Source organism: Dermacentor variabilis, chromosome 2 (genome assembly GCF_050947875.1).
Source record: "Dermacentor variabilis isolate Ectoservices chromosome 2, ASM5094787v1, whole genome shotgun sequence".
Lineage (NCBI taxonomy): Eukaryota > Metazoa > Arthropoda > Arachnida > Ixodida > Ixodidae > Dermacentor > Dermacentor variabilis.
In genome coordinates, this window is record NC_134569.1 from 79,780,597 (window position 1) to 79,806,644 (window position 26,048).

At 47.5% G+C, this 26,048-nt stretch overlaps 1 non-coding gene across 1 annotated transcript; it reads right to left on the reverse strand.

Moving 5' to 3' along the window:
* Nucleotides 1-6,592: 6,592 nt before the first annotated feature.
* Nucleotides 6,593-6,776, reverse strand: LOC142573461 (U2 spliceosomal RNA). Its single transcript, XR_012826324.1, has one exon. It is a non-coding gene; the product is annotated as a U2 spliceosomal RNA (small nuclear RNA).
* Between the last annotated feature and the right edge of the window lie 19,272 nt (nucleotides 6,777-26,048).

The following is a 26,048-nucleotide window of genomic DNA, read 5'->3' on the forward strand; positions in this document are numbered from 1 at the left end:
TTCAAAAAAAGTTCGTCCTTCTCAGATACATTGCCGTTCGTTCTTTATCATCATTATTTAAGACCTCTCGCGAGCAGCAACCCGCACACGATAGGCGACGCTTGATTTGCGTTTTCTGCGAATTGAGGACGGACTCATCCGTGTCGTGCACGTTTTCCCGTCTTTCTGTTTCTTTTGATTACGTCTGCCTGTCGTTCTTACTCTCATTTTTTTCTCTCGCCACGATTACTCTTGTCTTCTAACTCTTCCGTATTTCGATCACTGCGCTTTCGCATACAAATGAAGCGGCACGGGCATTTCGCCCCAAGCCGAGGCAGTCTTCCATTCCTAATCGTCCCCCGCGCCTCAGTCTTTCATGGCGAATGCGAATATATCCCCTTTATTTCCGTTTTCTTTCCTTTACAACTCGTTCTCGCTGCGTTCATTTCGTCGCGTCATTCGTCCCAGGCATTGAAGACAAGTCGATAACGCTAGCAAATCTGAGCGACTCAAGTCTGACGAGGCAAGGGTTCTGCAGCGGGCGTTAAGTCTTTCCGTCGTGCGATGCGAGGCGGCACTGCAGTCGAGAAGTCGGTGACGCGTAGGCGCCGCCTTTGTGCTCGCTTGGTTCACTCGCAAATTGATCGCGAAAGAGCCTAACTCTACCGTACCCGCGTTATAGACAAGGAAGAGACAGTGGTGCCTTTATATACGTGAAAATTGTCAGGCAATGAAGGCCTTCATGCTCGGTGTTTGAATCTTAAGAAGTGGCGAAGGTGTCTCCTTTCTTTTTTTTTTTCAGTGGCTCTGTCTTATGTTTGCTCCCTTAATCCATTCGTAAGGGCTATAGTACATGCTAACGCCAGTCACATAAGGATTATAACTCCATGTAACACACATCACATAAGCTTTTCTTAGCACCCTGTAGCCATAATCGAGCAGCTTTCTCGCAGTGCGATGTTGAAGAGAAAATTTGCATTTTGTAAAATGTAAGCCAGATTTGTTTAACGTACAGCATATAACTTATTACCACGTTACGTAGTGAAGATATGCAAAAATAAAGCAAGCAATGCATGCGAATATCTACACAAACCTGCGAAAGTAGCAAAGCGATGCAGACATAACTAGCAACTGTTTCTTTTTCGTCGGACAGCATAAAAAAAATATACGACATTGCTCTTTTCTCTTTACTGAAATTTGCATTCAAGGCACAGCCGGCGACTGGTCACAAAGGAAACCCCAAGCCTGACCACACTGACGCCCCTGGAAACGGCGGCGGGAACGGAAACACCTGACTTCCGCCGGAAGCAGACGACCGCCAAGGTCCACGAGAAAGAGACAGGAGGCTAAAGCGGCATATCGCACGCTCCCGTAACGCCTTCTATCGACTTCATACGGCCAGAGTGAAGTGAGAGAGAGAGAATAGCGGTATAAGCAGCCAACGGCTGGCGTGGCCGCCGTTCCGCCGTTTTCGCGGTTTAATGATCGCGCCGGGAGCGCGCGCGCCGACACGAACCAACCAACCGCCCTCCTCCCTTTGGCTTTTGTCGCGGCCATCAAAAACACTCCTGCTGCCTCTTTTTATCTTTGGGACGCGCTGCTGTTTCGGTCGAGAACGGGCAGCGCTTGACCGAACGGCGGCGCCCATCGCCTCGTTAAGCCTAACGTTGCGTGATGCCAGGCTTAACACGGTGATCATCTGCCGTCGCTGCTTGCGTGCTTCCAGCGGTTGTCATCACGCCGCGTTCCTTTTTGACAGAACCGCACCTGGTCACATTTTTTCGACGGTCGCCGTGTTTGCGCTGCGATTGTTCCCACGCCGCGCTGCCCGATAGAGGCCGGGGCTGGCGCAGCGCGTGAGCCTTACTCCGCACACGCAACTGTCGGCCTCCTACATATATATCGACGGCTTGCGGTGGCCTCTGCGCTATTGTTAAAGCAATCATAAAAGAGAAACTCGATAAGAGTGTCCTATGGTCGCTCGAGTAGCGTGACCGGAAGGGACATCTCTCCATGGTCTGTCGCAAAACGGGCCGTCTGGTCGCGTTGGTACGAGCGCGCCAGTTGGCACATCTGGACTCTTAATCGAGCCCAGTTCTCTTGCGGAGAGTGCGCCTGTTGCAGATCGTGAAGGGGGAATGCAGGAAGAAAGGGATTTGTAAGCATCACGTTTAAATACCAGCTCGTGGCCCATACAATGGGACCTCAGGGTGCACTCGTTAATACGTAAACGACTGGAGCGTGCTGTAACATGTGCAAGCCGCTGATCGCGAATTCTTCTTCGAGTCTCGGTTGGATCCGCGGTCTGTTGTATTTTTTTCTGGTTATGACACATCCTGACTTCTTCCGGTAGCACACTGAGAAACGATAAGCTTTGTTTTCCAGATGCTTCCGCGCTGTACAACAGTAATGTTCAGTGTTAACTTCTTGTGAGACACTCCAGGAGGAAACTAAATATAGGCAGTATCTCGGAAACTCCCGACCATTCCTAGTCTATATAATAAATACAAATAGCTACCGCTTGCGCGTAGTCTTAGAGAGAGAAAAAAGAGAGAGGTAAGGCAGGAAGCTTAAACATATGCGGGTTTCCAGTTTGCTACCCTGCACGGGCGTGTGGGAAATAGGGTTTCGAAAGACAGCAAAGAAAAAAGGAGAGAGAAAGAACAGGAACAGCTAACAGGAAGAGCGTTCCTATTACAGGCGTTCACAACGGCCGGTGGACCTCAATAAGCGCAGTTTCGCTTGCACGGTCTTCCGATGCGATGTTAAGACCCGTCAATGTTGTAAAATTCGTTCTTCCAACAGAGCCTGGGCGTCCAACTGGTGGAGCATGACGGAAAGCAATTGTCTCCGCCCACTGCACTGCGAGCACTAGCGCCGAACATGACGAATTGTTCTTTGTCGCCGCAATGGCCACAGGCTGCGGTGACGGCCCTCCCTATGCGGAACGCGTATAGGCATTGGTAGAGGCGACGCCTAACCATAGCCTACAAAAAAGAGTCGCGTCTCTTTGGGAAAGACTTGGTTGAAGTTGAAGGCTTACTGTTGGATCCAGTGTGTATAATCGGACATGCAAGAAAAGTCCTTCATTCAGCTCCAATGTGATGCACTCGCGTGCATGTATGCGGAGTATCCTTGCAGCATCTGTCATATAGACAAAGGGATTTATTTGCGGCGGTCTTCTATACATGAGCTAGAAGAGTAGCTTGATCAGCATGTCCATTGCCGATGATAACAGTGACTTGGCGGCCACTGAAAATGATTTCGTGTCCTTTCTCAGTAAGGTGGGGCATGGCCTCTGTAATTTCGAGCACAAACTGTTCATGCAGACCACGCCGTAAGGCTGACAGTAAACAAGAGAGTATCGCCTTCAAGTCGCAGAGTATGAAAAGTACAACAGTGCAAACGACGAGGACAGAGAACTCTGTCCTCATTCCTTACGCTATGTATCCAATTTAGTTTATGATTCATATATCACCCACAACGTCAAATTTTGATTCAATTTAATGCGCAGATACCTATTAGCCGCATTGTCAGAGAATCAAAACGCAGAAGGGGCGATTTTCTATTTCATTGATCAGCGGCTACCCTCGCAATTGTTTCGTGAACAGAAAAAGAGAGAAAGTCTCTTTGACAAAAGACGTAAGATAAATGTCTTCAATGAAAGCACGTATCACAGTGCATATCCTAAAACTATATGGCAAACTGGACTGGCAACAAGCTAGCGCAAAGCTTTTTCTAGCCTTCTTTATTTCTTCCCTGTTTTGAGTGCTAGCTTCTTGTTTTCCGTGCTAGCATCCAGAAGCTTCTGCTCGCGAGCCGAACACCGCGAAAGGAGGTGGTTGAGGGCGTTGCGTGCTTCCGTCATAACCGATCCCAGCTTCATTGACACGCGAAACCAAAAGTGGCTCGCCCCGTCCCGTCAGGAATCGGATGAGGAAAACGGCGGAGCGAGGAACAGCGTTCCTGAGCTTCGCCTTTCGCGACTCCCTTATTTTTCTCGCTCTATTTGGTTCCCGACGTGGACTCAGCGCTGTAGGCGAAAGGAAAGGAGAAACGAGGGGATGACGTCCTGAAAAGGGCAACAAGGGTGCGGGGAGGAAGAAAGTGGAGGAGGGGGTGTCCCGCAAGGCCTGACTCGGCCTCATTAGTCTGCGAGCCGGAGGGGAAGAAGAGGCATCGTGGCGAGGGTGGCGCCAGCGGTCATCCGTCATGTGAGTGGTCCGCCGTGACGTAATCAAGCGCCGCCAAGTTGAGGTCTTCTACGCTGGGAAGAAGGGTGGGTGGGGGACAAGAGGCAAAAAAGAAAGAGACAGAAGTACGAAGACAGTCAACAAGCAGCAGGAGCGCGCTGATGTCAGCGTCCACCGCGTGCCGAGCCGACCACTGTTGTGGTCGCAGGCGCGGGAGGGAGGATGACTAGGGACGATAGGGAAGAAAAAAGGAAGTGGTTCTGAAGAGGAAAGCTCTATGCTGCTCCGGGAGCCATGTTCCTCCCGCTGGCCCGCTCCCAATGGGACCTGGGCGCAGCCAACGTGATACCTCGAGATCTTTTCTTCCGCCCCCACCTTCCCCAGCCAGCGCGTGCCTCTTGTTGCGGCGAGAGGTGCGATGGCTTGCCTGGCTGCTCTGGATCACGTGCCTAGTTGGCCTAAGAGCCTCGGCGTCATCTCGATGAGCGCGGGGGGCTCCGAAGGCCCAGTGCGAGGTCGGGATGTGCGGAACGAGGTGCTAAAGAAGGCGAAGAAGGATGCGCCGGAGATCGGGTCGGCACCTTTACTTATGTATGGTGGCCAGCGCCTGGTCTGAGGCAGCATCGTAGCGTGCACCCTGCTGACAGCCACATATCACCCCGAAAAAAACAGAACGTGCGCTATCTTGCGTAAGTTAGCGTAGATGGCAGCCTGTTTTCTGGCATCGTACAATAGCAAGGTGTTCGGCTTTAAATGCTGTAGATAAGAAAAGCGGTTTATTATGGGGGGGGGGGGGGGGGTGGCTTCGGAGCTGCAATAATTGCAGCGTCAAGCAAGATGTTGTTCTTTAGCTGCTCAGAATTACTTTCAACGTGGCTTGCAGCATGACAACAGGGACTATGACGCGTGGTGCAAATGAGGAAAAAGCTTGAATGTATTCAAAGGGCGTAATCTTTGAAGGAAATTTCTTGAATATTATGCAAGTGATAGCCTGTAATTGCAAGTGTACAGAAACAATTGCAATGTTCGCGTATCGCTCCCGCACTTGGAGAGATTCCCTGCCGAGATAAATTTTTTGGACGATAATTCCAACCATTGCGCTTTAATTTTACCAAACTCTGCTGTAGAATTGGTGCGCTTCAGTTGTGTAGGTACATGTGCTGCTACTTCCCTTCGGATGTAGTTGCGAGCGCAGCGCCGTTCAGCCTGCGACATTTCCTTTGTCCGCCTTGTTAACGCTATACGTTCACTTTCTCCAAGCGTGAGCTGACTAACTAGCCTTAGAGCACGTACTGCTGATCCTCAACTTTTTTCAGTGCAAAAACCATTTTTGCCTAATTAGGGTGCACCCTCATGTTGCGGTTGGTTATTTTCACGCTGCATCGTAGATTGTTAAGTCAACAGGCTGTGCTCGGAACGTAGCTAAAGGGCATGCTATTTCGCCGCTGGTAATAAATTTGTTTCACTTTATTAGTGTCAATATTCTTAAAAACGGGAGCCAATCTAAGAGAGACAGACAGAAAGCAAGGACAGGAAAGACAGGGAGGTCAACCAGAAGAGCATCCGGTTTGCTACCCTACACTGGGGATGCGGGAAATGGGGATAGAAAGAGGGAAAAAGGGAGAGAGTAAGTACTGAGTGCGTGTGAGAGGGACACTATGCACAGGGACACTATAAACGGTCTCTTAAGCCGGTGCACTTCAAGTATTGCACTAATGCACGATTGGCTTTTCTTGCCAGTGACGGGTGCGGCCATGGTCCGAGTATCTTTGACTCGGTGAACGGTCTTGAGTCCATTCGGTGCAAAGTCGGTGCAAGAGACAGTCGTTGTACATCGTAGCGAGGACAAGTACACAGTAGGTGCTCGATGGTCTCCTCGCACCCACAGGAGTCGCACATCGGGCTCTCGGCCGTTCCCAAACGATAGGAGCGAGTATGAGTTCGGGAACGCTACTCCCAGCCACAAGCGGTACAGCAAGGTTCCTTCGCCGCGGAAAAGGCTAGGTGGCAGTTGTAACCGTAGCGTGGGGTCCGGTTTATATAATCGGCAATAGAAGGCACTCGAGAGCCAATCTAAAAAATTTAGCAATTCACGCATGTTGCCGCAAGAAGCTGGGTTCAAGTCAGAGCGTTTTAATGTACTATTTCGGTTTCAACCTGAAAAAGATAAAATCCATTGTTCCTGAGCGTGACGTTAGTCTGGAAAGGATCGAATGATTAAAAAGAAGAGAGAGCATAAGAATGTGGATGAAACCAGCCGTGCGGCACATAACAAAACGATACGAGCCCTCTAGACATTAATGTCAACTATTAGGTGACGGTTGAACTCGCACCGTATCCCACCCAAGAGTTTTTTCATATTGTTTCTACAGCGAAGCTATATATGGCTAGCTTCCAGCGGATGAATGTCCGTAGGCCGGGAACCACGGGCCGATCCCGAAGATTGAGCGATACCCAGCCGACTCGCGGCGGAGGTCAAGCAGGCTTCAAGCACTGCGCCAACGTGCAAAAATAGCCTTAACATCTTGGGTCCAACTACAACCCGTATCAGATATATTTAAAGTTGACAAGAACACATGCTAGACTTTCACCCGCGTCAGCAATGTCTACATTCGCACCACCCTCTCCTTGTCAGCGTTCCACGCGCTTACGTATCTCCTTTCCGTTCGTTCCGCCCTCCCGTAGTGGCGGTCCCGTCGACACGTCCACGCGTGTCTATAGTTTACTCCGGATCCTCATAGCGGCGGTCCCTTCGTCCACGCGAATGCACATAAATATCACGGTAAACGAGTCCGTACCTATGTTCAAAATTCCGTGTCACCTTTGTGTCGTATGCTAAACAGCTTTGCTGGTCATGCACCCTCACAGAGTGGAATGGCTGATAATTTTTTTTTCTTGTTAAGCGCCAGAGATAGTAGAGCACGTACGTTCATACGTTCAAACGTTCCGCTTCCTCCAATACGTATGTGAACGGCAGGCATTGGCCTCTTCATTAGCACCAATTGGCCACCGACCATTGGTTGAAGACGCCCTGCTGAGCCTTTCCGTCAGCAAACCGAGCCCTGCGTGCAATTCTTGAATTGCTGACCGACATGGGTTTAGTTTCGTGGCAATGCAAGAATTTGCATATATTTTCGTCCCAAAGTGTTGTCTTCCTCGTCACTCCTCATAAACCTCATTTTCTACTTTTCTCCTCTGAGTGCTGCAGCACACTAGCAAATATTTGCGCCAGACTGACTTCCCGGCCTTTGTTGAAATAAATTGTCTTTTTTTTTTCTCATGTGCTTCACATCCCTGCTTCATTCATCTTGCTCTGAAAGAATCTACAGTATTGGCTGCTTCACTTTTTTTTGTTAGCTTAGAATTATCTTAAATGCCTTTAGTAAACAGAAAGGTGAAAATGTTTCTTGTGGGCACGCATACGTTATTATGATAGTTAATGTGTGTAAGTACAAAATAAACTTAAACAGTATTCACACAAACAACCTAGTCATGTGCCGAGTGATGCCTGTTGTCATTTTTTTTCTTTTTCCGATAAAAGCGCGTGGTGCCATTCAGCTCTAAGCTATGCAGACAATGAGTTACGTCCACTCATTTACTCTTCTCGGAGGCGTGGTCTAATCGTAAACAACACACCGTGGGCGCAAATGAACGCGGGTTGAACAAACAAGCATTGTGTGCAATGCATCAGCACAAAATTTCGTGCAGGCACATTACGTGCGACGACTGGTGCAACCAACAGCAAGCGGCTCACGCTCCAACCCAAAAAAAATACAAAGAGGAGGCGGACAGTTGGTATAGCTTGAAAATTTTACTTCAAAGCAGAAGAAAAAAAGATGTTTCGGACTCACAAGTAAATTAGGTGGAAAACAACTGGATAAATAGAAAGGAAAAATAGAAACTAACGGGGGAACTGGATTATTTTCAACAAGAGAAAATCCACGCAGCTCTAGTCCCTAGCGCAAAACATGGCCGAAGGGCGGAATCGTTTTGTCTATGCTCGCTCCCTCGACTAACGCGTTTAAGCGTGTTTACTTTTCCACATCCAGTGCCAACCGCAAAAGCCGAAGGCGCCCTGAATTTTCAAGTGGGCGAATTTCTCGAAGCGGTTCGACATTTCGTGGCTTGTTTTATACGGCCGAAGAGCGCCGTTGGTTCCAGAGTGCATTCGCAGCGTTCATTGTCTATGTGCGCATTTTTTCTAACAGCAGCGGCGCACAGCATTTTTCTCCGTGCTGCTTGTCGATTTTTTTTTCCCGGTTGGGGGAAAGGAGGGTCGAGGTTTCAGCGTTTTTTTTTTTTTTTTTGACGCTAACAAAGTGAATCGCTGTGTGCAGTGGACAGGACCAGTTGTTTTCAATGAACGTACTTCTCATCCGGGGGGGGGGGGGGGGGGGGGGGGGTGAGTGCGAGAGATGTGGGCGCAAATAAGGGTGATGCGAGAAGCCGAACACGTCCGTAGAAAAGACCAATGAAATCCAGAGCAGCGCTGGAGGTCATGATGCAAGCGCGAGAGGAGAGAACCAGGAAGAACAGAGATAGACACGAAAAATCTAAAAAAAGAAATGAGAGAAAGAATTTGTGTACATCACATCAACCATTGAAAAGACAAAGAAAGCGCATCGTTAGAGCGTTAGCCTTGGCGCTACCCCATTTTTTTTTTTTTTCAGATGTTGTTGTTGTCTTGTTCTGTTGCACGCCCTTTGTTTAAAAAGTAATAATTTGGACGGGACCGTACAAGATAGCCGTCGTGGAAGAAACGAGAATGCGCGAAAGTGAAAGCAAAGAATGAAATAATTGCAGCAAACGAGTCCGTGTTACAAGAACCTTATATAGATCATCAATGATCTATGCTCGCCATTCTTCGGATAAACTGATCCATCGCGCAGTCAAATTAACAAGCCTGGTAATTTGAAATTTCTAAAGAACTGACCATCTGTAAACAATTTATTAACATCTAGCTGTGTTAGTTGCTTCGGCGAGAACATTTCAGGTGCTTTTCGTCTTGAAGATATACTACAAGCATTCGAATCACGAAAGGCATAGTGATAAATTAACAAAATAGCAAACTAAAATACGCTGCTGACACCCGCGTTACGCGGCGATGAAGTAACACTTCTTCACACTGGAATGCAGTTCTACGCAGCCCCAACCTCGAAGAACAGTTATGGGCTGTTCAACGGGCCCGTGATGCGGCGGAGAGGCTCGGCCTTTCTGTCTCGACAAGGGAGCGGCCCGCTGCGCGCTAACGTGCGCCCTAGAGGACCACAATAAAGTCCGTCCGTCCGTCCGTCCGTCCATTTATCCATCCATCCATCCATCCATCCATCCATCCATCCATCCATCCATCCATCCATCCATCCACCCATCCACCCATCTGCTCCGCTATGTATACCACATGATCACTAACAAAAAAAAATATTAGCGCTTCTTTACAGCTTTCTGCATTTTTTCATTGGAAGAATTCAGTTACCTCTTAACTAAGTCGCCCACTGAAACCTTCGTTCAATTCAATTGTACCTCCTGGTATTGTCTTCGAAGTACCTTGTAAACATTTAAAATAGCCTGAAAACTAATCGAGCTCTGTTTATTTCGATTTCTATGTCGCGTTACTATGTTCAGTGTGCACGCAGCTACAGCTGTTCGATTTCGTCACTTTTCGACTACGCTGGTAGGAAAGATGATAGGTAGATTAATTAATTCGTCAAATAATTTTGTTTCGCATTTTTCAGCTATAAGACCATGACTACAGGTGTCTCACATTGTCGTCAATGATACATACAATACAGTTGGCTGCCGAATAGATTTAGAGGCACGCAAAAGCATGAGCATACGTGCATACATCCCTCCACCTAGTTATGTCACAGAACAAAGTTCTGCTAACAAACCCTATGGACCGGTCATCTCTTTCGGTGATTAGGACAGACGGGACAATATTAATCCTTCGTCCCCCTTCCCTACGGCCACCTTTTTCTCGGTGTGCTGGCCATGGTTCCCATACGGCCGGACGGCGACAACATTGGCAGCAGTAGAGAAACATAACGAAAAATAAAGATAAGGCAGGACCGCTTGACACCTAGCATCCGTTTGCACGTCAACGCGTCCGGGCTAAGACCCGGGCCTTCAACCCCGGACGGCGTTTCAAGCGGTCCACGTCAGCTGTCATCACTGATGCCCGATTCGGAAGGGCCTGCCGCTCGCTAGCAACCGATGGAACGGACGCCGCAAGGCTCCGCCCGGTCGCCCCAAGTCACGGCATGGGGATTTATGGTACAAAGCCCCGGGGCTTCGGTGTGGGGCACGGTCAGCCGCTCTGCTGATCCGGTCCGCGGCCGCCAACGTTGCCAGCCCGAAGTCTGACCATGAATCATGCAGGGAAAGACGTGCGACACCGCAAGGTCGGTCACCCGGGAAGACGAGAAAAAAAAAAAAAACGAGCAGCCGACGCAGAAGCAAGACGTCGCCAGAGCAGCGCCAAAAGCCGAGGCTGTGCACGGGGAAAGCGGGAGGGGGAGGCGACGCAGGCGACGTGCTCCCGCACAAGAGAACGAAGATTTTCGGAGGTGCGCAGCTTCGCCTTCACGATCTTTGTTCTTTCGTAGACACATATAAAGCCGGGCGGATTTGTCGCCGCGTCCATGTTCCCCTGTCAACGCGCGTGTTGTCTGCCTGCTTGTCGTTACCTCTAGTGTAATCCCGGCTTACGAGCCGCTTAGGCTAGGCCTGTACGGGGCTGCGTGGAAATGCCTCGACATTAAGCCGACCGGCAGTCGCTAAGGCACTCTGGGCACACGACGCTAGGAGTTTTCATGGCCGGCATTTCGTCTGCAGTTGTCGTTTATTTGAAACAATGAGCGCTTATGTTTTTATGACAGCCTGTACTTAGAAGGTCATCGCAGAGGACGTCAAATGTAATGTGATGGTGTTGCAGAATTCCGTTATAAGCGAAGGCCGAAATGCTTGTTTTTTTTTAAGAAATCGCACCACGGCAAATTACGCAGGTTAATTAGCTTTACTCTTCCGCAGGCACATATCAGCATCTTCAGCTCAGCTCCGCATAGCGGCAGAAACTAATGTAAAATTATGTTAAAACACTTTGCAGCACAGGCAACGCTTCAAGAGATGCTGGCCACAACATAACTGGTGGTATAACCATAGTTTAAGGACAAATGAATGCGTGAGCGCGTCGCTCGCCTCGTCGCGTGGTCAGGCTGAAGACTGTGTATACCTGCTGAGCACACTCCGGCACGCCTCACAACAACCGCAGTCCTTATAGCGTCGACCAATAGAGCTATGACCAATAGGTAGTGTCTAAAATGTGGCGGCTAGATATGTTTCCGGTTTGCGAACCATTCCCGGTGCGTACAACACGTAAATGTTCAGCCTTAGAAATCGGTTCCTGTCGTCACACACAGGTAGCCCTCACGGAGCGTGCATTTGGACACTACCTACAAGCGTGCTCCCAGCAGCATATCTCAATAGATCTATCGGGAAGCTATCGCTTGTCTTTGACAATCATCCTCCGACGGTTCCTGCACAATTGTTCCATTTTTCACGCAGAAACGCTGAATCCGTGATTGTTGGAGCTTTTTCTTAACGATTCCGCTGACAGAACCGAGACGGAGCAGCGTTAGGAGCCATACGTCATTGTCGTCACCACTGGAGTCTTGACAAGAGCGGCTGCCGGAAGGGGAGAACACGCCGGGAGATCAGAACGCGAGGAGAAGGTGGTCGGGTGAGGGAAACTAGCCGGCTGCCCAGCTCAGAAAAGCAAGCATCGAACCACGAAAGCGTGGCCGGCGCCTTGGCAGGTCAGAGATTTATGTGCTCCTCCAAATGACCGGCCAGATTGATTTGACCGGCTTCGCTTGGCTTCTTAATCTCGGGGCCCGCTCTCGCTGCGCTTTAGCTTCGGCGTGTTTCTAGGTGGTTGCCAGGGCACGCGCTTAGAGTCATGCTTATTGAGAACCGAAGAGGACGTGTTGCTTGCGTCCAGCCAGGAGTCAGGACTGTTATACCAGCTGAATACACTATAACGAGGCTTCGCAGCTCAGACTTTTTTATAGCTGACATGGACCGAAGAATAACCGTCTTTGTCGATATTAGGCGCGCGTTAAATGCAACTGCTCATCACGACGACCTTCGTTAGCTGGCAAGTGCCACAATTGTCAATAAGAACTAATTCGCGCACCTTGCAGCCTGAGCTAACGGCTTAGTAGAGCCACTTGACTAATACACGTGCGTGTTTGATGGCAAGTCAAGCCACGTAGGAAATATGAAGCTGCTGTCGTGTCATTGTAGCTATGACAGAATAAGAGATGGTAGTTCTAGCTGTTGGAGAGCACAATACAAACATGACCTTAGCAAGAGGCAAGACGTCACGGATACTCAGAGATGAACCTGGAACATGTTATCATAAGTAACAGGGCGCAGAAGCACGGAAACAGAATAAATAGGTCACATCTAGAAATGTAAAAGAGCGCACCATACGGCGCCCCTTGACGTTTTCCCCCTGAAACTACACATTGCAGGGTGCTAATCGAGATAAGTCGTTTGATAGAGACGGATGGTGCCGCTGTCTCCACGACTCTAGCCTGATCAGCAGCAGTAGGCGCTGATCCGTGAAGAACGGTCCCAGCACTCCTTTTTTTTTCTCTTGGCATGTATTTTCAGCCTCTGTGGTATCATTGGCCTCCTCATTATACTTTTACATGCACGTTACTTCATCTTTGTTCTTCTTTATTTTTTCAGCGGCGCCCATGCAAGCAGAAGCGAAACAGAGCCATCGTGCATCGGCCGTTGTACGAAGCTTCGTCCATGGTGGCTGCATTAATCAAGAAAAAAATAAGCTTTGCTTATAGAACTCAAGTTTGAACTCCGTCGGTTCATGAAAAGGAAATGGTGCTGCTTCCTTTCTCTCCGCATTATTGGATAGTTCTTCGAAGACCCTGTATCACGTGTTGTACAGACGCCGTTGAGAGCGACCCTCCATAGGTGTAGGTGCTTTGCCTCCGAAGGAATCAGTGACGCGAGCCTTAAGTACGAGCCTCTTTATAAACTTTCACATGTGAATTTCCCATTACGCGAAACTTTATTATGGTCGAGCAAGCATACCTCCACCGTATGAGGCTCAACGTGCACCTACGCGAACTTTACATGAGCTTTAGTGTGCATGTGCGCACATGTGATTCTGCTGATCCTGATCGTGAATGACTTGATGATCAGTAGCCCACAGATTTCAAGATCATAAACTTAAACGCTATAAGCGTGTTGAACAAAACTCATGCCATTGAAAGTATAACACTGGAACATAATCACAACATATTAGCAATCAGTGAGACATCGTAACACATTGATTTACTCATGTCAAAGTTACGCCGTCAGGCTACATATTAGTAAGGAAAGATCACAACAGGAGAGGTGGGGGAGTAGCACTTACGATTAACTGTGACATGACATTTTCGGTTCCATACGCTGCTGGCGATATTGAAGCCGTCTGAGCAATGATCAAGCTGAATAACGATGCAGTGTACATTGGTGGTATCTAAAGAGCCCCGGTTCCCTCGTTGAGATTCTGACCAACTTGGGAAGTTTCATGGCTTTCAATATGCTCCACGTTGACAACATAATACTGCTAGAGTATTCAACTTACCAGTAAATCAATAGAATCCCCACACCCCTGGTAGGAGTGAAGTAGCAAGTTGTGAGCAGCATTTGGAACTTGCATTTCGTTATAACTTATGTCAAATTGTGTCTGATTACACACGCGTCTTTATGGGTGCACCCTCTATTCTCGACTTGGTATTTGTGTCCTATCGCCTGAAGCGATTGTTAAAAACTTTGAAATAAATGCGAGTACATCAGATCATAAGAGGATAATATTATTCTTCGATGTGGCGCCTGCCATTTTACATAGTGAATCCCAAAATATAGTTTTAAATTTCGCAGCTGCTGATGACCTGTCATTACTAGAAAAGCTTGAATACTCCTTTGATACTTTTATTCTGCAAAAGATCAGATGTTAGTACGGGAAAGCTATGGGATGGTTTCTTTGCTGGTGGTTGCCGTGGTTTCCTATTCATTCCAAAACGCATGACAAAGGTTGAAAAGATAAATTTTCGAATAACGCGTCAAAGAATTCATGCCAGAAGGCGTCAGAAACGGAAACGTGAAGTATATTAAAATAAAGTCTTAGGCCGGATGGGAGGAGTGCCATTCACGTTGTGATCCAAGGCTTGAGTGATCTTGTCAAAGCGAATTTTTTCTAACGTAAAACTCAAAAAGTTTTTTAGTTCTGGCGATACATGATGCCAACAGCACAAGCTCGTCTTACTGCAGTAAACCAAGACCTACAATCTTGTACTGAAAACTTAAATTCCTTTTTTCTCGTCACTGGTTACCTACGACGATGGATTTTTGCCAAACATTATTGAGACGTCCGGCACAGCTCCTATAAGTGATATCGCGATCAATGAATAAGGGGTTCTAGATTTGCTACTTCGTGTCGACAAAAAGAAAAGTTCAGGACCAGACGGAATACCAAAGGAGTTTATGTGTAGATATGCAGTATGGGTTTCAAAGTAGTTGTCAATAATTTTCCAGTCCTCGATAACTAGTGGTTGCTCAGTTACGAATGCTTCGAAGCCAGCTGTAGGCTGATAACGGCATACAATAGTGGCGGTTGTAGCGACTGTAAGACTTCCGTCCCATTTCGCCCTTACAAGTACCTACTCTAAGCTTCCTTAGCGTATAGCTTCTAAACATGTTTTGGCATATCTTCATGATTACGGTATATTTTTTTCGCACCAACATGCATTTCGAATAAGTCTATCTACAATTACTCAGATTGCCGAACTAGTTCACGATCTCTCTGAACAATTTATTTCCGCTATCAGAAAGCATATGTCTAGATTTGGCAAAAGCGTTTGACAAGGTGTCGCATCCGAGGTTATTGCTAAAAATTGGCTCTGCAATTTAAGAACCCCAGCATAACACAGTGATTCTTCTGCTATCTTTGCTTTCGCAAGCAGCACGTTCAAATTCAAGATAAAAATTAAAACCTGCTAACGTTGTTTCCGGAGTTCTCCAAGGCAGTGTCTTGGACCCTCTTTTACTCTTGATTTTTATCAGTGATCTACATAAAGATATTACGGTAGAAGTATGGTTTTTCGCAAATGACTGCGCAGTGTATAATACGATAGCTACTTCTTCCGATCAACTAGAATTCAGTGTAAATATACAGAAAAAGAAAATAGTGCTGTGACTGGCAGATGAATTTAAATGTGTCAGTCAGTTGTGATGACATCAAGCAGGAAGAAACATATCCTAGAGCATACGTACTCCACAAACGATCATAAACTTACCATAGTCGAGGAACGCCATTATTTGGGCTTATCAATACCTTCTGATTTGAAATGGATTTCACACATTGATAACGTTTGTCCCAAAGACAAAAAAGCGTTGTGGAGCTTTCGGCGAAACTCGAGTACCGCAAGTTTTGAAATTAAATTCTTGGCTTACAAGGCACTAATATTGACAATGTTTTAGTACGTAAAAGTCATATGAGATTTCTATACAAGAAAGCAATTACTTAAAAATTGATAAGATACAACGGCATGCATCCCGGTTTATATTTAATAAATATCTCCAACTGATCTTTGTAAACAAGCCCGCCATACTCCACTGGAAAGAAAACCGAGTATGAAAGGCTAAATTTTTATTCTCGTTATTAAAGATAAACTAAAGATCAACAAATCAATGTACATTGAAATAAAATCCGGGGTATGACCGAGACACGGCCACAGCATGTATATTCCTCCTCCCTAGATCCCACAATGATTTCCTTGGGTACAGTTTTTTGTTTTTCCTTCGGGCGACCAGATAGTGGAACAGGCTGCCTAACTTAATTGGTCTACATAGGAAGGTATGACAATGCTGAGACTTATTCGTCAGACGTGTTCAACATACACAGTAGCTCAGCCATTATACTGTGCCCTGAATGCAGTGCATGAAGTATACAAAGATAAAAAGTGACACACACAGCAACCTTAAAATCATCTACCACGAAAAAAAAAATATTTTTTTTCTCTCGTTTTATCCAAAGACCAAGGGAAGGGACACAGTCATACTTCAAAAGCGCAATGCGAATTTATTCCCGAATAAATGCGCAACAACGACTACACGACGAAGGGGACGACGCCGCCATCACGATGACGACGATTGCATGGAGACTGCACTTCGTAAGTGATAGAGTTGAACGTTACACGACATCGTCACTTGAACAAAATTATACTAGCAGCCTTAGAGTCTATAAATGGGTTTTCTATGCGATCACTGTTTCGCGCAGTAAAAAGTGAAGATGAATGCCGCTCTACTGAACACGACTGATCTGCTATAGCGCGTGCCTGGAAGGCACGGGTTCGCCCCTCGTATAGCATTGGCTTCGTGTGACTTCTTCCGTCCGTAAATTTTGCGCCCTTATAACCGTGACTCGTAAGCCTCGTCGAGCCGGCAGTTACTCTAAAGCCACAGCTTGCGGGAAAAAAAGTGGCCTGCACGCGCTACTCAAGTGCAACTTTTGTGGTTCGCTTCCAGCGACAGTCGGTTTCATTCGCCCTCCCGAGTAAGGCTCACCGCGGTCGTCCTGTGAACGCGGACAGGAACAGATAGGAGAAAGCCGGGAGAGGGGCAAGAAATTTCACCTAGGCGTCTGGGTTTGAGAGCTGGTCACGACGTCAGCCCGCGGCTACCTACATTCCACGTATTGGCGTTGCTTACTCGTTTCCCGTGCTTCCTTCCAAAGGTTATTGGAACGCTCGCTACGCAGCGCGCCGAGCGCTAATTGAAACCGCACGAGCGTGGTCGCTCGTACGCTCGGTTGCAGTGCGGTGATTAACGACCAGCACCCGACGCCGTGCCGGTTTCGCGCCGCTTTCCAGGACAACTGGCCCTTCGCTTCCCTCGATCGCCAGAGGACGAATCACACACACACACGCGCACGCACACACAAACACACACACACACACGCACGCACACACACACGCACGCACACACACACACACACACACACACACACACACGCACACACACGCGCACGCACACACACACACACGCACGCACGCACACGCGCACACACACACACGCACGCACACGCGCACACACACACACGCACACGCGCGCACACACACACACACAAGAAAAAATAAAAGGAAGGGAAGATCACGCAGGCCTAGCTATCACTGTGGTATAGCTATAAGCACTTTGCTACATGAATAAGGACACTGTCCGGACACGCGTTCATTACAAGTGCTACATTGCGCGCACTGTTTACGCGTTCGCCGCCGTATAGGCGCGATCACGTTTTTTCCTATTCCGTGACACCTGCTGTCGATGCCCTTTTCTTAGTATTATTTCTTTCTGTCCTTGTTTCCTTGCTCGGAAGACGAAATTTGTCTTCGAGCTTTGCTAGCCGGCCAGAAATGTTAATCACTTAATCATTGGCGTACACGAACTCGGTTAAGTCCTTGGCGGCTATGCATTCGGGCCGGAGTGTACAGGCATAACCAGCAGCAAGGACCGAACTGAAACAGAAGCCAACTAATGGCCTTTTTGTTAGCCCGAAGGCAAGGTTCTTTCTGTTCTTTCCGGGTTCCTCGCGATTCATTACTCACACGTGTGATGTCTATTTCGCTTGACCTCACTAATTTATATGAGTGCTGCATTCGACGTTTATGATTGTGTTCCGACCTTCAGTGACGGATGATGTGCCTGGCGAACCCGGTAAAGATAAGGATATGTGCATTTCTTCATGTGCATCTACTCAACAGACGCAGTACAATTACTCACTTCTACTCGCAAATATGTTTATGAAGACCTAAATACACTCCTGCTCACTGATATGGCTGCGACGCTAAGCCCGGAGAAAATTTCTGAAATTTTTCTAGCGTTTTGTGATCGTACAAAACTATGTATTCGAAGTTATTTTTATTTCAGCCTGATTCGCAACTACTGTACAAACACTTATACGTCAGGCTTAATTTCGTACCTAATTTCAAGGCAAACTTCGTCGTGCAAAGCGTGCGGACGTGTAAAGAACAGTTAACAAGCACGATTATTACCAATGATATGTACACTTAAACAATATACACATCAAAAGATTGAGGAACATGAAGTATGTCGTTTCTTATTCTTCAATTTCGATTAGCTATAGGTAAGATATTAATAAGATATAGGGACTATATAGGCCCATTTCTATGGCCACGTTAACAGATAATTACAAAGCACAACAACATGGTGAGCGGTCTGCAGCTTCGTTATCATCTCGATCACATCCGCAATTAGACGTCGTTCGACCTTTCAAAACGTCATTGGAACGTTCTGCTAATCAGCTCGCTCAAATGCAGGAAAGTCGCATTTCGTTGCACAACTTATTTTCACGCTGGGTCGTCTGACAGAACAATATGCCCCACTTTTATGAGAAATCTTACTTCGAACAAGGCTTCCGTATGCATGGTAGCCAAAAGGCCATAAGTATCGCTACATTGTTGATTGGTGCGTTTCCTCGCGACACGCTCGCGTCCCGGCCAGATGGGTTGCCGTCAAAGTTCGTATTTTACTTCGAGAAATGCGTCATACTTTTCGTTGCGCTGCGTGCAGCCTTTGCAGAGAGAAACGACGTTACTCCATGCGTGAATGACGCTGACCTCGACACGTCCAGTCGGTCGCCTATTGTATCCGGACGGCGGGAAAGCTGTCGAAATGGAAAATAAGTCTAGTTCACAGACTGCAGAGATTTCCACTGCCCGAAACTCAACAGGCGCGATGTGACGTCGCCATGGAAGACTCAGTAACGCTCTTACCACCATTAGCTTCGTTTATATTGACAAAGGTTGCACCTGCTGTCTGGAATAAAGAAAAATCGTGGACCTTGGTTTCCATGTTCATATGGAGAAACAAAACTCTACAAGTGCACTCACCACTGTGTTTCTCTCGGACTCAAAAAAGAAACAAACGCTCTCTCTGCAAAAACTTAGATGGCCAAGCAGTAAGATATATGGCATGTTATCGAGACGCCGGTAAGAGTTTATAAACATCAAACGCACTATGGGCACACGATCACCAACGACAAGAAGGAGAGCGAGAGTTCCAAGAAAGACACAACGCCTTACGCGGCACTCTGAAGGTGTACATCGAAACATGGAGTCGCTCGAGAGTGCTGTCACGCAGCTAAACCTGTCTTGAGTAACGAACGTCCGAAACGCCATCGAACGCGACAGTCAGTGCGCGATCAAGCAATCGAAGACCACTGAAATATCGCGGGCATAACGCTTCACGACGACCAAGCCGAAACTCAAACTCGATTGCCTGACTACTATTTTCATCTTGTTCCTGCGTAAGAACGAATGTATAATATATGAGGACAAGATCATTTAAAAGACAGGAGCACTTCGTCATCAATGCGATGGTGGCAGCATGCTAATCTTTAAAGTCTGCCGCACAGGTCATATGACTCTCTTCATTCACTTCCTTCTTTATAGTTCAAAAGAAGCGCAGTGAACAATGTCGTGCACGTGCTATGTGACTAGTTTAACATTTTCGTTAATACTTTATGAATGCTGCCAAAGTGATCGTCGGTTTTATAAACTAACTGCAAGTGTTCTGGATATCACTACATTGCGTGTACGTGCACGAAGCAAGCGCGAAGCTTCTAACCGAACGGCACAAAAAAAAAGCTTAAGAGGCATGTAGGGTAGACTCTTTGCGTGCTCCTATAAAGAAGGAAAGTCAGAAGTTCAATTATGGCTCGGGCAGGGAAACAAAACACCGCCGGAGAAGTGTTAGGCGAAGACAACGCCATAAAGATGACAGGTTCGGATAATGAAGAATGGCCCTTCGCCGCGCTCGCTTCACGGCTCCTTGCACGACGATGCTGCTGCGGCCGCGGTCCAAAGTTTCAGAGGCGAGTCGAAGCGCAAATCTGAAAAAAAAATAATAAAGCCGCTCATCAAAAGGGCAAATGAGTGGGTTGATAGTGAACATGACGAAACAAAAGAAAGATATTTATAGAAAATATAATAGCGACGAAGTTTGCAGACCTAAGCCAAATAAGAAGGAAAAGACGAGAGCTCTTGGGGAAGAGATGAAAAAAAAAGTTTCTGGTTTTCGCGCCAGATTGACTTCAGAGGCGAAGAAGCCGCCGCAGCACCCTTCCTGGCGAGGAAGAGGCTTCGCCGCCAGAGACGGAAGGCGCGAGGCCGAGCCAAGCTTTGGGGGGATGGCGTGCGTGTGATTGCAATTAAGGAATAATTTATCGATTTCGTTCGCTCCGGCGACTCGGGAGAAAGAGAGAGCGGCCGCGAGAGACGAAGGACCGGCTGGCTCTGCGCGCACCGAAGAAGAGACGGCTTCACAACACTCTGCCGCGAGCCCGAGAAAAGAGGACGAGTTAAGTGGCTTGCTTTCGGAGCAGGTGGGGGTGGGACGGCGAGTCGTAAGATAGACACAGTAAGAAAGTGTGTGTGTGCGAGAGAGAGAGAGAGAGGGAGAAAAGAGATTGTTTGCCGTTAGCTAACGCTCGGCTGTGCCAGCGCGAGGCGTGGAAGCCTCCTTCTCTGGAAGAAGTTAAAGTATAGTGGCGAAGCCGATTGAGCGGACGCCCGCTCGGGTGTGGTGGGCCGTTCGTGCGCGTGTTTTGCCGCGTGCTTGTGTGCGTGAGTATGTGTAGCGTGAGTCGACGACAGAAGCCGCTGTGCGCTGTACGCTGGCGGTGTTCCTTCGGAAGGGGCGGTGAGCGAATGAGTGGCCGGAATAAGAGGACGAGATGGGAGATAATGAGCACTTCGCTTGCGCCGGACTTTGCTTAACCCTAAACAATGAGGGTGGCGCGCCAAGAAACTTTTCTTGGCGTCAAATGAAGAGAGAGGGAGGGCAAGAGTGATTTTTTTCGCTCGGGAGAAAATTAAAAATTAATGAAGTGGACAGACGTGTCGGGCGAGGCTTCTCCGGATGACCGACCGCGCTGGCCAGCGGGCGAACTCTCGGTGGATTTTGCGATGGAACCAGATCAAGAAAGATGGGGAGAGTGCCAGATTCTGCTGCTGTGAGAAGCGCGTTAATTTAGGCGCCATATTGCGCGCGTGCACAATCTTGTGTTCCATGCGCGCGTATGAAGAAACTTTAGAAGGTCTTCCTTGAAAGCCTTCGATCGACCGCATTTTCTGTGTTTTCTCGCTTCCCGGTATTGACGATAAATTTATGTTCCTCTTTAGCACAGTTCTTTATTTTCTTAAACACCTAACAAAGTGGGTACGTCACTTGAAATATGTATAGTGCCGACTTTTGCAGGCGTGGACAGCGTCTAAGTTGTATCTTTCTTTTTTACTGATATTGTTTATTAGATTCGTTTTTCTGCGTCATACTCCTACGTAGACGTTTACCACTTCGTCTACGTCATACGTAAAACGTCAGAACATGTTGAAAAAACTACATAACAGGTACTTTAATTACTCTGCACTAAGAACAGCAAGCCAAATCACTGAAGACATCAGGCAAAAGAAGTTTACTTGCACAGAAGTGCACGGATATGCTTAAGAGTTGTAGCAATTCAAAACATGCTTAGGTGAGTAACTTGGCGTTGAGTACAGCATCGCTCTGCGTAAAGAAATTTTGAATGTCTTTTCTTTCTTTTTCCTTTTTTTTAAGTAAAGGTTGGTTGCCCTGTGACTATGACCAAAAAAGAAATTGAAGTCCCTCCGATACATGCCTCAGTATATTTCCTCACCAATATATAGCCCCCCTTAGTTTACCGGACGAGACAGCGAAGACAATCATTCGCAAATTAAGAAGAGCGCTGTCTACAATTCACACATGCAGCAAGGGCGCCAGCAACGTTCTATGCTATTTTCTCGAGAGCAAAGGAAACTTACGGAGCACTCGGCAAATTTAGAGATTAGCCGAGCACAAGGGCGTTCAGGCAAAAAAAATCCGTAAAGGCAGTGAGTCGAATTAGCACATCTGTCTTTTGCTCTCAGCCACACTCTCTACAAGGAGAGAGGGAGACAAATGGTAAGGAAAATGCAAGAAGGTTTACCAACAGCCCGATTGGCTACCCCGCACTGGGAAATGTGAGAATTGGGAAAAAAGAAATATAGACGGAAGGATAAAAAAGAAAATATTTACAACACGCACGCATACACATCATCATCAGCCTATTTTATGTCCACTGCAGGACGAAGGATTCTCCCTGCGATTCTCCTGCCCTGCGCCAATCGATTCCAACCAACGCCTGCGAATTTCTTAATTTCATCACCCCAACTTGTCTTCTGCCGTCCTCTAATGCGCTTCCCTTCTCTTAGCACCCATTCTGTTACCCTAATGGTCCAACGGTTATCTAACCTACGCATTACATGACCTGACCAGCTTCATTTTTTTCTCTTAAGGACAATTATAATATAGATTATCCTCGTCTGCTCTCTGATCCACATCGCTCTCTTCCTGTCTCTTAACGTTACGCCTAACAATCTTCGTTCCATCGCTCTATGCGCGGTCCTTAAAGGGACCCTGAAACGATTTTGACGATTTTCTACAAATGTACGGAGTCGTTAGAGTAGGTCCTTCTGATCATTAATTGACGCATCTAAGTGCTCCGCGGAAAGCGTGTAATTTATTATAAGGTTTTAAAAAATGCACATCGCTGCCGATCACAGCACACTCCGCGGTTGAATTTCAAGCCGCCCCTACCCATATGACGCAAATCACCCATATGACGTCAGTGGGGCGAGCTATCCGATAGGCTGACCAGGACGCGTGATGGATAATTTTTCCAACTTGATGGTAAACAAATGATGTTCGCAATAGTTGGAATGTTAGTTAATCTGTTTTTATAAACAAAGTAACATAAATGGAATGCACAAGAACAATTTTTCAGTACACTTAAGTACTTCCGGCACACAGCAAGTGTCGTCTGCTTGTGTTCCAACGTGCTCCGTCGTTGACGAGAGCTCCGCTGTCAGTGTCGGTCTGTCTTTTCGCTAAAGCTATTATTCGACTTTGTTGCCTTGTGGACTGCAAATGTAGCAACTTGCAATATGTCAAGCTGCGGCATCGTGTCCCTCTGCAAGCCAGTAGACGAGCGGACTGGCCGCAGCGCATCGGACTGCCGCTATCCGATCGGTGCCAGGATTTGCGCGATTGCGGCCGTCACTTTACACCGGAAGATTACTAACGCAATAGCGTTTCGCGAGTCCGGTATTAGGGTAAACGCAAGCGTAAGGGGACAGGGTCTGACCGTGTCCCCTTGCGTGTCGTTTCATGGGATGAACAGAAGCGCAAATGTGAATGGTCTGCATGGTGCAGCCACCTGGTGGCATAGAGCTCAAACAAACACAGTAGCGGTAACAAAATGCATTCTTCTTTGCTGCTGGCATAAATTTTTCGCAGGAGGGTAATCGTTAACACGTTGTTTTTGTAAATGTTTAAAATGTTTTACACTTGGTTAGAGCAATATTAGCTCATTCTTTGGCTGGTTAAGCTCTGCGCCGACGTATGGCTGGACCGTGGAGACCGACTAGGCAGCTCACGCACGTCTACGCTAAAGTTTCTTCATCAGCTTGAGTTTATGCCTCCACCGTTCTGTCAAAACGTTCAGCTAGTGTGTGGTTACCGGAATACCAGATACGTTCGGCGCTGCGATAGAATGCTCGCAACGCACGCTGCTTCGATAGCTCTCGCTTAGGGTAGACGGTCAAGCGGCTAGCGGAGAGGTTTCGCGCGGGCGGGGACGGGCTGTAAAACAACTGGAAGTGGACGATGTGACGTCGCATCGTGACGCAGAACCAGTGAAGGCGGAGCTTAGCCCCGATCGCTCGGCGAATGAGTTGAGGAAAAGCATGGCTAGGGAGGAGAGTAACTTGTAATTGCTTGTAGCTCCATCAATACGTAATGCTTCACTTAAATTGTGGTGCGAATGTTCTACTTAAGCTGTACCCTACCCGTCTACAAAATTTGTCCGAACCGTTTCAGGGGCCCTTTAACTAGTTCTCGACCTTCTTTGTCAGTCTCCAAGTTTCTGCCCCATACTCGTTAGCGTAACCATAAGTTACGCATACCCATGCTGAAGAATGTTCGTTCGTCACAAGTGGTAATATGCGCTTGTGCATCTCAAGACAAGCAGCAGTGCTCTGTGTCGCTTATGCTACATCGCATATGCACGACGCCACGGCCTTAGCATCTTCTTTTCTCTGCCAAACAAAGCAGCAAGAGATAGCGAGCGAGGACGTTAGACAACATCTTGATTACAGTTAGGCGTCCCCACACGTTGTGTAGCAATTTGGTCGCGGGAACTCTGCGCACTGTGAGGCACTGAGCAACTGACGCTCAAAACGTTGACGCAGCTGCGAAGGAACTGCCTGTGTGCAGCGCGATATAGTAAACGCCTAAAGGACCGCGACTTGCCTCGGCCGTCGCCGCCTAATCAGGTTTGGGACAGAGATGCGTCCAGCACAAGAAAGCTCTCCTGCCCAATCTTTCTCGCCCGTGTTCCACTATATGTCTCGACAAACAGACGCCTCGCGCTCTATTCGCCCCGCCGTTGAGCTTGCCACGCGTTTGCTGCGCCTTGCATGCAGTTCCACTGCTGAGGAAACGAGAAACACGTCGCACCGAAAACGTTCGTGTTCCCCTCGCCCAAAAATAACAAAAACGCAAAAGGAGCTTTGCAGATGGACTGCAAAAGAACAGGGGCGCGGGCTTAAGTGGCGTGAGTGCGTGGTGTGTGCGGATTCTGATCAAGAAACACGGCTCCGCGGCTTGGAGCCGTAATGCTTTTTTCGCATCAGAACGATATTACCTCGTTTTCCCGAAGTGGTCGTCACCGCTTCCAGCACGCTTATTGCTCGTCTCGCTTGTCCTGATACATAGGCTTGCTCATTTCCGCTAGCCTTGGACATAGCTCCATCTTGAGGCGCACTTTGCAGCCCCACAGAAAACCTTAACAGCATTCCTTTGGCTCTGTTGCCGGCATACCTGTATTTTCTCGTCTTTTTTTTTCTCACATAGGAGACAATGGCACGATAATCAGGACCCCTTGGCACATGCAATTGGGGATTTTCTCGCAATCACCTTTTTGAAGGCTACGCGTATATTCGCAACCACATATTGGGAACGTATTTGTTCCTTGAAGTGAAAATAAAGGAATGTCTACTCACTTAACAGTGGGAATCGCTACTCCTTTTTTCTTTCCGAATATGTAATATAATCATAACGCTGATGATAGCGGTGATGGAGAGAATGGCCTTTCTCACTCATTTCATGGAGATTCTGTTGCAGGAATGTTGGTTCCAGAGACTTCGTTCGATCCTGCTGGTCAGTTCAAGTCTACATATTCTTGTGAAGCCTCTGTCAAGTTTGATTTGAGCGCTTTAAGCGTTGCACTGCTTTTGAGTACAATTGCAAGTACGCTGCAGCGTGTTTCCACTACTTCCATCTGGAGCTCATCTTGTCAGTCTATGTGGGACGCGCTGACCTTTTTGTCCCCCCCCTCCCCTCGAACGTAGTGGGCTTGGAATGATTCACCTTTTTGACACTTTTCTTTCTTAATTTTGAACTCCCTTTATTTGATAAATGCTGTAACTCTAAGTCATTATTTTTTCCGAAATAATTACGTCATCGGCCTTCAAGAAGATCCGGGACAAGTGAGTTTGCTCAGTTAATTACATCGTTCTTTTTCTTTTTTTTTTCTTCGTCTAACATTCGCTTCCGGATGGACTTACTGTAAGTGTTCCTCATAAAGTTCTGGTGCACTAGTAGACTGCGTGTTTCAGGCTCTGCGTACCATATATGTATACGTGCGGAATATATCGTGTGTCCCAACTAACGTTA